Consider the following 12383-nt stretch of genomic DNA (forward strand, 5'->3'; position numbering starts at 1 on the left):
AGACGGAAACATAATCGAACCCTTTTACACTCCTGGAAATGGAAAAAAGAACACATTGACACCGGTGTGACAGACCCACCATACTTGCTCCGGACACTGCGAGAGGGCTGTAAAAGCAATGATCACACGCACGGCACAGCGGACACACCAGGAACCGCGGTGTTGGCCGTCGAATGGCGCTAGCTGCGCAGCATTTGTGCACCACCGCCGTCAGTGTCAGCCAGTTTGCCGTGGCATACGGAGCTCCATCGCAGTCTTTAACACTGGTAGCATGTCGCGACAGCGTGGACGTGAACCGTATGTGCAGTTGACGGACTTTGAGCGAGGGCGATGAGAGTCGCTTCTGCCTTGGTGCCAATGATGTCGTATGCGTGTTTGGCGCCGTGCAGATGAGCGCCACAATCAGGACTGCATACGACCGAGGCACACAGGGCCAACACCCGGCATCTTGGTGTGGGGAGCGATCTCCTACACTGGCCGTACACCACTGGTGATCGTCGAGGGGACACTGAATAGTGCACGGTACATCCAAACCGTCATCGAACCTATCGTTCTACCATTCCTAGACCGGCAAGGGAACTTGCTGGGCAAGGGAACTTGCTGTTCTAACAGGACAATGCACGTTCGCATGTATCCAGTGCCACCCAACGTGCTCTAGAAGGTGTAAGTCAACTACCCTGGCCAGCAAGATCTCCGGATCTGTCCCCCATTGAGCATGTTTGGGACTGGATGAAGCGTCGTCTCACGCGGTCTGCACGTCCAGCACGAACGCTGGTCCAACTGAGGCGCCAGGTGGAAATGGCATGGCAAGCCGTTCCACAGGACTACATCCAGCATCTCTACGATCGTCTCCATGGGAGAATAGCAGCCTGCATTGCTGCGAAAGGTGGATATACACTGTAGTAGTGCCGACATTGTGCATGCTCTGTTGCCTGTGTCTATGTGCCTGTGGTTCTGTCAGTGTGATCATGTGATGTATCTGACCCCAGGAATGTGTCAATAAAGTTTCCCCTTCCTGGGACAATGAATTCACGGTGTTCTTATTTCAATTTCCAGGAGTGTATTTTTACCCCTTAGAAAATTTCATTTTACCCCTCAGGGGGTAATTACCCACATTCTCGGAAACAATGTTGTAGAACAAAGCAGCATTCGTACTTCGACTTCTGGCTCCTGCACCTACGACAAATGGGTTGAGGGTATACTCTTATCTCGTCTGTTACGAGATGGGCGCATTCAACACGCTGTTTCAAAAGTGTTGGTGAGATACCTGCTTTCATCATTCGTTCACGTCTCGCTTACCTTGTTACAGTTTTACATATCGTTCAAGCTATGCTTAAACGAACTAACTTGCCATATAGAGTTTTTCATTCGATTTGTAGAGGGAACTTAGAAGTCTTTGTGCTCCACTGGATTTCATTTGTGTACGTGGATGCATTATCCGTTTTTTTACATCCATCCAAGGATAGAAGTGACTTTTTCCCTCCCCCCTCCCTCTCTCTCTCTCTCTCTGTCGTAAAACTACGGTAACCAGCTTTGTATAGTATTCTGAAGATCTCATGTGAGACGATATGAATTTGCAATACTAAATGACATGGATCGGATTTATTGCATTCTTCCATTTGGGGTAATTCATTCGGCCAACTCTGATTTCATAAGTAACTGATGTGCACAGTCACTGGAGACTAATTAATGGTTCAAATGGCTCTGAGCACTATGGGACTTAACATCTGTGGTCATCAGTCCCCTAGAACTTAGAACTACTTAAACCTAACTAACCTAAGGACATCACACACATCCATGCCCGAGGCAGGATTCGAACCTGCGACCGTAGCAGTCACGCGGTTCGGAGATTAATTAAGGAAGGATGGGAAAACAGCAGTCAGTCGCAGTTCCACTGGTTGTTTATTATTCTTGAGTATCCAGATATCAGCTGAAGCGACTATTTATAGCTGAAATCTGGTTTGCAAGAATAATAAAGAACCAGTGGAATTGAGACTGATTGCAGAGTTCCTATCCTTCCTTAATTCATTCGTCTTATTCAGCACTTTCGGCGTTCGTGAATTCATTGCTTTGCATACTTCCATCTATGCTTCCGATCACGTGTGCGTCACCTGACCAGATTTGTGTCAGAGGAGCTTTATGGAAATGGTTGTTATTTTCCTACATTGTGTTGTTTTCAGGAACAACAGCACTTCATTATGCAATACTTTTGCTATTATCTTTCTTAGAATTTTCACAGCATTATAGGTAAGAATATACGATACAGTTCTTCGAGGCATACGGTCTACAGTTCAAATATTTATCAGTATTTAATGCACTGATTGTTACAGATTGCTAACACATTGCACCTACGCAACTGGGTCTATAAGGGAAGGCTTAATACACGACGATAGTTAATTATGCACTGTTTGCAGTCAGTGTTCGAATCTAAGCCTTTCAGTGTCACTTCAGACAGCTCCTAGATGCACATTTTAAAGTTCAACGAAATCCGAAACATCATTATCTGAGTCAGATTGCGTTTCCAGGGGGCCATGACTAATAATTTTGAGGCAAATTTTAGGGCAAGCCATGTTCAGTATTTGTCATGAACATCTAGCTTTAAATTTTCAGAGGTAGCTGATTATTCCGTCGCTTACTGGTAGAACGGTTTCAGAGTTATATATTTGTAATTATTGTAAATAACTAAATATTTATTGCCCAAACGACCCGAACATAATGTATGAATATCAACGTAAGTGTCGTATTTTTAGGCAGTTTCCTCTCGTTGCATGTAGTCCAATGGGTACAGCGCCAAACCAGACATGACCATATGTACTTAGGCATCAGGTTTTTCTCATCAGTGGCACAGAGTTTATAGAGTTCAGTGAACGACGCTTCGCTCTCTGGTACTGCTACCAGAATTTGCAATACTCCTCGAATGTCCACACGTCCACAGTGGCAGCTCCTGAGCATTACAGTGCGTGAATTCGGCTCCTTCTGTTGCTCGGCAGGGCTCAGCGACCTTCCTGGGGGAGAGGCGTTGTATAAGCGTTCTTGTAATTGCCTTAGGCCTGCCCCCCGTTCCTGCTCGTTCTAATTGGCCGTTCCTCGCAGCGCTACGTCATTGATTATTCCGAGCCAGCGGTTCGCCGTAACGCGTCATTGGTCAAAGGTTTCGAGCCACGAGTGGTGTCGACTACGTCAAGAGGCCTCTGGCGAACGCCTGCCGCGTTGCGTAGCAAGCGTCGACAGCAGCTGCCTGGCTGGCTGGCTGCCTGGCCACACAGTAGCGATGGCGAGAATCGACAACTTCAAGGAATAGGCAACCAAAAGAAATCGAATACAGGTTCGAGAAAAAGGAGGTTTCGCGGGGCAGCCTACTTTCTAGGGGCACTGCACGCTTCAGTCGCCCACCGTTCTATATTTGGAAAGTTGCCGGTGATGAATGAGCACCTAGTGTGGCTGCGTCCGTAATGCGGGATTTCACGTCAACTGCTACGATTTTATCTAAATTCACCAAAACTAAATTGTACTGTAAGGATCCTATATCCTCACACGTAACACAGGTTATTATTTTTCGCAAGTTAATTCTTTCGTGTGGCTGCATCTATCGAAAGTCATGCGGCAACCGATGGTCCAGCTGTACCTAGAGATAAAAAAAAATCTGAACCTGCCAACAGTATACGCGTTTCATCGTCACCGTTAGCGCTATGCGCGCGCTGGTGTAAGATTTGAGTGCGTCGGCAGCTGCAATTGGTTGGTAGTATTACTGAGATGTGGGTGCGTCGACATGTGTGTCATGGCACAGTATCATATTAATTATTGTTTCAGATATGTTGTTCGAGATGAGATTAAACAGTTGCCTCAAAAATGTAGGCTGAAAATTAAGATTTAGTTTTTAAAAAATTTCTCTACATTCATGACATTCGTGCATTTTTCAGACATTTTGTATTTTCGACTATCGGTATTCGTGTAACAAAAAAGAAACTAAACAAAATGTGTGTTGCCCTTCAGTCACTTCCAGCCTGCATTGTCTCTGTCATCATCCAGTCCCGACTATTTCTTTTACTATACCATTAAAAGCGGTGTAATTATATCCAGTAAAGTAGATATTTATGGCCCATAATTAGAGACAAGATAAGAGAGAAGTGAAACAGGAGAGGAGAATCGTATTAATCATCGAAATACCAATGGGGAGGGGGGGGGGGGGAAGGTACTTTATGCTCACCTTTAGAAAATGTTGTAATTTAGCCATTTACTATATTTTTTAAAATTTAGAAAAATAGTGTTTGTTGTTTCTGATGATTTATTTATATCGGGTTCCCCAATTCTTTTTTAAATTTTCAGTACAAATTTACTCAAAAATGAAAGTCTTAGTGGTGAATGTGACTTTTCACAATAAATATCATATTCACATTTTCAGGTTTAGAATCTTTCTTAAATCTTTAGGGCAGTTAACGAAGGTTGTATTTACTTTCTTATATCTTTAGGGAAGTTAAGGAAATTGTATTTTCTTAAAAAAAAATTGTGTTGGCCCTAAAGCACGCCTCCCCACGGGGTACCACGTTACAGAAAATACATTAGCATTTCTACGATTGTGCTAAAAGATCCGGTTCTGGAACGTACATATACATCAATACCTATTTAAAAAGTATGTTCTTAATAGAAGTTAAGAACACTTAACGAAATTAAAAAAGACATTTTGGGATTGGCACGAAGTCTTCTGCAACCCCACGCCCCTTGTTATTACAAATCATGGAAAATGCGTTGGTACTGCTAGGGTTAGTGTGACATTGCCATTTCTGTGAGAATATTATTCGTCTGTAAGATAGCTTTGTCATAACATTGTAATTTTGTCATAAAAACCAAAATTTTTAAGAGTTCTTTGCCATGTAGTCATTCAGATGTGGCTTTAAGGATACCGTTCACTTGCTTATTGCAGGCTGACATAGCCACTTGAAAATGAACTTGTTATCATTTCGTTATTGGTCATAGTTATTATGATGTATCGAAACCAATCACACGAACACACGAAATGCTAAGGCTTTTAGTGAAAAACATAGTCGTCCGGTTGGCTGACATTAGTTCATGCATTGCTATATACAATCCGCCGGTAATACATCAGTTAAAAAGAAGTAGTGTCAGCCGTTAATCGAATTTCTACAGTAAACTACGCTATCTTATAATATTTATAATGACTAGATTCTCAGATGGATGTATAATACATCATTACCATGCTATTTGCCAGAAGCTGAAGCCTCTTGTACCTAGAAATCGATCGCAAATAGTCAAAATCAATAAATGTAGCTGACTGGGGATGAATATAACAACAGATAATAAAATTTTTTTGTACTCTATAATAAGATATACACAGTGCTCTAGAACTCCAGCGGCAAACATTCAGATGTATGGACAAAACTAAGGAGAAAATGTCTGGTAAACAGGGGATATAAAATGCATAGCTACCGTTAAGAGCTATGAGCGCTCGTTCAGCAGGAGAAGTGTTTCATAGTAGCGAAGATGAGCAAGTTCTTATAGCACTTAAGATATGCACTTTAGAGCCCATGTTTACTAGAATTTTTTCCTTGTTTTGGACCATACTACCGAGAGCTTATGGGCAGAGTTCTGGTTCACCTTGTATACACAATGTGTATTAACGCTAGCTTGAAAAGTAGAAACTGGTTGCATCGCTAGCTCAGTCAGAAACGAATATGATGTGTGGTAGACTCTAAAGCCTTACAGGCGTAGCAATACTATCGTATAAGTCAGCTGAGTGCAGGCTATGTTGGCCTGATTTTGTGGTAGCTGACGGAACAGATACGATTCTACAAGGACAGAACACACCCGCATGCATAGTGAGGATGTCACCAAAGCAATGACTTTATGCGTTTCCTGAAGCAGGTATGGTTGAAGGCGAGGGGCGTTATAGTGTTCTTTAATCTTATGAGACGTCCGCCCCCAGTAGCTGAGTGGATGTCGGCACGGTAGCTCAGCGTGTTCGGTCATAATAATAATAAAAAAAAAATCTACGAACAACATGAACGGGTGTCTCATCGGACGTCGGCCACGAACAAATTCAACGAAGAATATAGGGAAAAAAAAGATAAAAAAAGAAGGTCAGCGTGACAGAATGTCAATCCTAAGGGTCCGGGTTCGCTTCCCGGCTGGGTCGGAGATTTTCTACGCTCAGGGACTGTGTGTTGTGTTGTCCTAATCATCATCATTTCATCCCTATCGACGCGCAAGTCGCCGAAGTGGCGTCACATCGAAACACCTGCACCAATCGAACGGTCTATCCGACAGGAGGCCTTAGTCACACGGCATTCACATTTATTTATCTTGTGGGACAACGATGTTGGTTGTACCGAAAGTCAGTCATTACTGCTGGATTTACTTTTGTATAATCTCAACCTTTATATCAGGACAACTTTTACCAGTCTGCGTTTACCTCTCTGACGCGTGATTTGCCGTCGTTTAAAAGAGCTGCAGCTGGTGCTTCGTTGTGTTTCGTCTGAATGGCTGTTTTGGCTACTCTTTCAGCTGTATCAGTCCCATAAATTTCTTGTTGAAATTTTGCGCAGTATACGGTAACATCGTGATTGCTAGGCGTGAGCTTTACGATCAGATATGATTGTTTCGTACACCGTGAAGACTATAGAGGTAGCTGGAGTCGTCTAATGTATGCTAGTGTGTAAAACTTTAAGGCCGAAAGTAAGACATGCTGTCACTCCAAGTAAATTAGCACGATGAAACTTGAACCATACATAGAAAGAACTGCTGCAGTGCAGTACAGAAGGTACGTGAAAGTGATGTACAATGAGACGAACAGAAGTTAAACTTATCCAAAGACAATAATTACACTGAAGTCACCTCGATTTGTGATGGTCCCCCTGGACGTCGCAAAAGGTGAGACATGGTTTGTAATAGAGTGTGTGATCACCATGGATATCAGTGCATGCTCTGCAACGTGGTCCCATGCTGACCACAAGAATGGTACGTCTACATCATGTAAATTCACCTGATGGTGTGTCCGTCTGCCTAGCTGGGTGGTAACGTTCTCGCGTCCCAAGCACGCGGGCGCGGTTTCGAGTCCTGGACAGGTTAGAGATTTTCTCCGCTCGGGGACTGGGTGTTGTGTTGTCGTTATCATCATTTCGTCCTCATCACCGGCGTGCAAGTCGCCCAGTGTGGCGTCGACTGTAATAAGACTTGCACTTGACAGCCGAACTTTCCCGGTTGGAGCCTCCCGGCCAACGATGCTATACGCTCATTTCCATTTTTACCTGATGGTGTGTGGCGGAAGGTACCTTTTTTACCACTAACCCCTTCCTGTTCAACTCGAGAATGGCGAATGACTGTTGGTAAGCTTATATATTACCCCAAATTTCTCGAATTTTCTCGTTGTGTTCATTTCAGCTGGCTACTGTGGCCGAGTGGTTCTAGGCGCTTCAGTCCGGAACCGCGCTGCTGCTTCGGTCGCATGTTCGAATCCTGCCTCGGACATGGATGTGTGTGATGTCCTTAGGTTAGTTAGGTTTAAGTAGTTCTAAGTCTAGGGGACCGATGACCTCAGATGTTAAGTCCCATAGTGCTTAGAGTCATTTGATCCATGTTTTGTGTTCGTTTCATGAATGTATGTGTGAGAAAATAATATTTGTCCGACTCTTCCAGGAAAGCACTCACGAGAAACTTCAATAGCAGACCTCTCCGTGATGCACGACGCATCTCTTACAGGGTCTGCCACTGGAGTTTGTTCAGCATCTCTGTAACGTAGTCGCGCCCGCCAAACGATCCCGTGACCAAACGCACTACCCCTCTTCTCTATCTCATCTATTAGACGTATCTGGTAGGGATCCCCGATTGATGAATAATACTCAACAGTCGGTTGAACAAGCGCCTTGTGGGCCACTTCATTCGTGAATGAGTTATATTTCTTTAAGATTCTTCCTACGAATCTCTCTGGCATGCGCTTTTCCCGCTAATTGTTTTATTTATTCATTCCAATTAAGGTTGCTGTGGATAAGGAGTTCTTGCGGTAAGTCGTTCCATCCCCCACCAGCTTGGTTGATAACTGCTGGATGGTCGTTGGTGCATGTGAACGTGACGCAGTAAGTCTCCGCAACACATCCCCCACGTACTGGATTGTATTTTAAGTCGAGGGGGACGGACAGGCCAATCCATCCGGCGAATATCCTCCACTTGCACTGTCCGACGCGCTCATGCTTTGTTATCCAGAAGAATGAAGCCAAGGCTAAATGTACCACTGAAAGAACGGACAAGGAGTACAGTGTCACAATAACGTTGCAAGTAAGTGCACCATGTTCAAAGATTTGGCGATCAGTGCGCCCTTTTTTTGTTTAAAAAAAAGAAAAATATTCTTTATTGACAATACATTATAATTACACAAATGTAGTCCACCACCTTAATGATTAGCGGGTCCTAAGTGTTACAATGTTGTTATTTGCAGCTAATTACATTTTTACTTGTGAACTACAGACAGTACAGGTTAATGGGCAAACTTAAGTTTTATGTTAAGCTATATACACTAATACCTACTTTTAGCTAATCTCAACTACCTGCAGTGTTACAGGTGTGTCAGTGTGGATATAAACCTACTGCAATGCCTTGCTCATCGAGCTAATCCCGATGAGCGTGACTCTGACACTAGGCAGGCCAAAATTACTAATCGCTGCAGGTTCGTATTCCGGTTTCTATTTCTAAATCCTACTAACTACTAACTAACCTACGTCAAGTCCGGTGCATGTCGTTGCTGTGAAGTTAATGTACCCTACTCCCCCTAGCTCGGAACGCCGGAACGTGGCGGATCCAACTTACAAGTCGACCTGTTTACGCACAGGCGGTACAGGATTAGGGTATTAGGACACGTTCGGTAGTTTGCTATTCATCACGAATGTCCCTCAAGTATGCTGTCAGAACTTTTCGTGATACCTCGTTAGCCAGATTATTCAAGGTTTGGAATGTCTCCTCGTGTCTCAGCAAGTCGTATGTGTCGTTGTTTGGTAGTTGCTGTCGTAATGCAGCTGCTACATCATCGAAAAGGGGGCACTAGTAAACCACATGGTCGGGAGTACTCTCCGATGCGCCACAGCCACACTCGGGCATAGCCCTCTTCCCAAACCGGCATCAATATGTTGGATAGGGCCCATGACCAGTGAGAAAATGGAACAAACCCTGGGCTGGCTCAAAATACCTCATACCTAGCCTTTCCCTTACGTTTGGTAAGAGTTGGAAAGTTGTTCTTCCAGATTCGTACATTTCCCACGACTCCTGCCGTAGTTCTTCGGCTCTTTTCCTTATCTCACCCTTGTCCCTAACCCGAACTCCCAAAATGTCTTCTATTTTCATATCATCATCTTTCTTAACCCAATACCATGCGGCTTGTTCCCTGATTTTGATGTCCAGAGGACAGAATCCCATTATCACTAATAGGGGCCCCCCTCTAGAGATGTCCTGTAACCCCCCACAGACCTTAACAACATGTTTATCTGTACTCTTCTCACTGTCATGGTGGGCACAACCCTCGTGAGCTTGTGTGCCCAGATTCCCGAGCCGTAACCCACTATTGACGTTAGTACGCTAATCAGTACGCCCTTGAAACTTAATGCCTGCCCACTCCTGGACCACCAAAAAGATCTTGTTTGACAATGTTAGCGTGTGTATCACGTGTTCCCGTCTCTCGCCATGTGAGGGTACGTCCAAGAATCATTACTTAGACTGCATCTACTCTCATCCGACAGAAGCACTCGGCACCACTCGTCGTTGGTCCGTGGCAAACTGTGCCGCCGGTGTGCGGGTGTTAATGGAACACAATGTACTGGTCGCCGGTCAAAGAGACCGCCCCGATGCAGTAGCCGTTCCACTGCGGAGCGTGAGATTGCGTTAGAGTCCTGTTAAATTTGGTTGGGATTGCACCCCATATGTTGGACCTGGTTCCCGTCTTACCTGTCGCACAATGTAGCGGTCATCTGTTGCCGTAGATGACTGTGGCCGATCACCTCCTCTACTTTGGACTGCAGTGCCTGTAATTCGGAACGCTCCTCATGCTCGTGAAACAATGCTGGAGCAATACCAGATTCCTGGGCTCCACGCGTCACACTTGGTCCTGCTTCCAGATTCCCGATGATTCATCCTCGTGTGAAGTCATCCAAAATTGTAAATGTTTTCCCGAGCCATGTTGTGATGATGAAGACACCGTAAGTGCTCGCTGACTCACACACGCTGTCTTTTCCTTTTCCTTCAAAAAATGGTTCAAATGGCTCTGAGCACTATGGGACTTAACATCTGAGGTCATCAATCCCCTAGAACTTAGAACTACTTAAACCTAACTAACCTAAGGACATCACACACATCCATGCCCGAGGCGGGATTCGAACCTGTTCCTTCAACTGCCTAGTGTTGTGGCCTCACATCATGTGACGTCCAGCTTTCTGTGCTCGACTGGCAGACCTCTGGCAACATGATCTCGCATTTTCTTTCATTTCCTCCGAGTTGTTAATATGTTCTGTTTATTTATTTACTTCGTCTTTAACCCTGCAGTGGTGTTGCCTGGGATTCTATCGCTAGTGGTGTGTGGTAGTACACCCCATGTTGTTTTTGTAAACATTTTAAATACTTTAACTTTGAAAATAGTGGTTTCATCAACTGTGAGCTATTTCTATGGCTAACTATTATTGAATATTATTGATATACAGCGACAATAATGAAATTGAATTTTAATCATTAGTTATTAGTCACATACCAGTTAGAAATTTCTCACCCAGTGTAACATATTCACTGACAGGGAAAAGTTTATTACAGTTAGCTACAAATTGGTCAAGAACGTCTCCAATTGGAGCCAATGTTTCTGCTTCCTTCCTGGATGCTGGAGTATCTTGATCATCAATACGGGGACAGCGCAAGAATTATCTGAATCTTTTTGGAGGGGTATAGTAGCCCAAAAAATTTTCGACCCCTTTCCGTAAGGTGCTCAAAGGTATTCAAGATTCATTCTACTTGCATTATCGGTTTCTGATAAATACAGGAGCCCACTGCCATCATTTTGTGATTTGTTATAGGTTTTCGTACGCTTTGTTGAGAATGCTTCTCCCCCTGACTCTCTTTGCAGTTATTTGTAAATAAAAGAATTTTGTTCGATAACATCAGGAAATATAAAGAGAGTGAAACACTCTAATGGTGCAACACGTTGCTTGGTATGACTGACGACGCCTGGAAGATGGGTAATAATATTGTGCGACCTCGTTCTAGCATCAGGTCATGGACCTTCTTTTCTCCATTTAGTTGTTTCACCTTTCCATAGATAATAGCTACCATGATCTCGTCTTCATCGTCTTCGTCTTCTTCCTGTTCTAATGACGTTTAGTGATCACTGACAATAACAGCATCCTTTTTACATTCACCACCGGATTTAATTGGTCCCTCATAAAGTATGCGAATCAATCGGCCCCTCATCAAGCCCGCGATCAATCAGTGCTCGCGCTTTGTCCCCACATAGCCCATAACAGTCCATATATAACAGTATTTGCTAGTAATTATTCGGGAAAATATCATATCTTATGCAAATACGCACAAAAATGCAATGGAATAGCTACCTGGACCTTTTCTTCTTATGAGACGAGGCAAACATGTAGGCGTTTCACAAACCACAGCATGCTCAAACTTGTTTCAACAGCATCTCACGAAGTCCTATTTACAATTAAACTTACAAAGACACACTTGTACCGCTTGACATCTTGTAGCAGATACCAGGAGCCATAAACAACGTGATGTGCAATGTAGCAGTTAATTATACAGAGAGGTCCAGAAGAATTTTGACACTCTTTGATAGTCATATCAGTAATAAAGGAACTAAAAGACATATCGTTACAATTCTTGCATTGGGGGAAGGTAATTTTATCTGTTCGAAGTAACCCCCATTAGCAGCCAGACAACATCCATACCGCTGAACGAATGGTTCAAATGGGTCTAAGCACTATGGGACTTAACATCTGAGGTCATCAGTCCCCTAGACTCAGAACTACTTAAACCTAACTAACCTAAGGACATCACACACATCCATGCCCGAGGCAGAATTCGAACCTGCGACCGTAGCAGCAGCGATGTTCAGGACTGAAGTGCCTAGAACCGTTCGGCCAACGCAGCCGTCTGATATCGCTGAACTACGGCTGTCAGTGCTGCCGGTGTGATAGCCGCACAGGACGCCTCGATATTTTCTCGTTGCACGTTCAGTGTATTTGACTTTTTTTGATAAACTTAATTTTTCAATGTCCCTCATAGGTAGAAGTCAAGAGGTGTCAGGTCTGGAGGCCGTGGTGGGTGCAAAACAGCTCCTCTTCGACCTATCCATCGTCTAGGTAGATTTTCATCGATGTAGGTTCTGAAATCTC

The sequence above is a fragment of the Schistocerca serialis genome, chromosome 1 (assembly GCF_023864345.2).
Source record: "Schistocerca serialis cubense isolate TAMUIC-IGC-003099 chromosome 1, iqSchSeri2.2, whole genome shotgun sequence".
In the NCBI taxonomy this organism is placed as follows: domain Eukaryota; kingdom Metazoa; phylum Arthropoda; class Insecta; order Orthoptera; family Acrididae; genus Schistocerca; species Schistocerca serialis.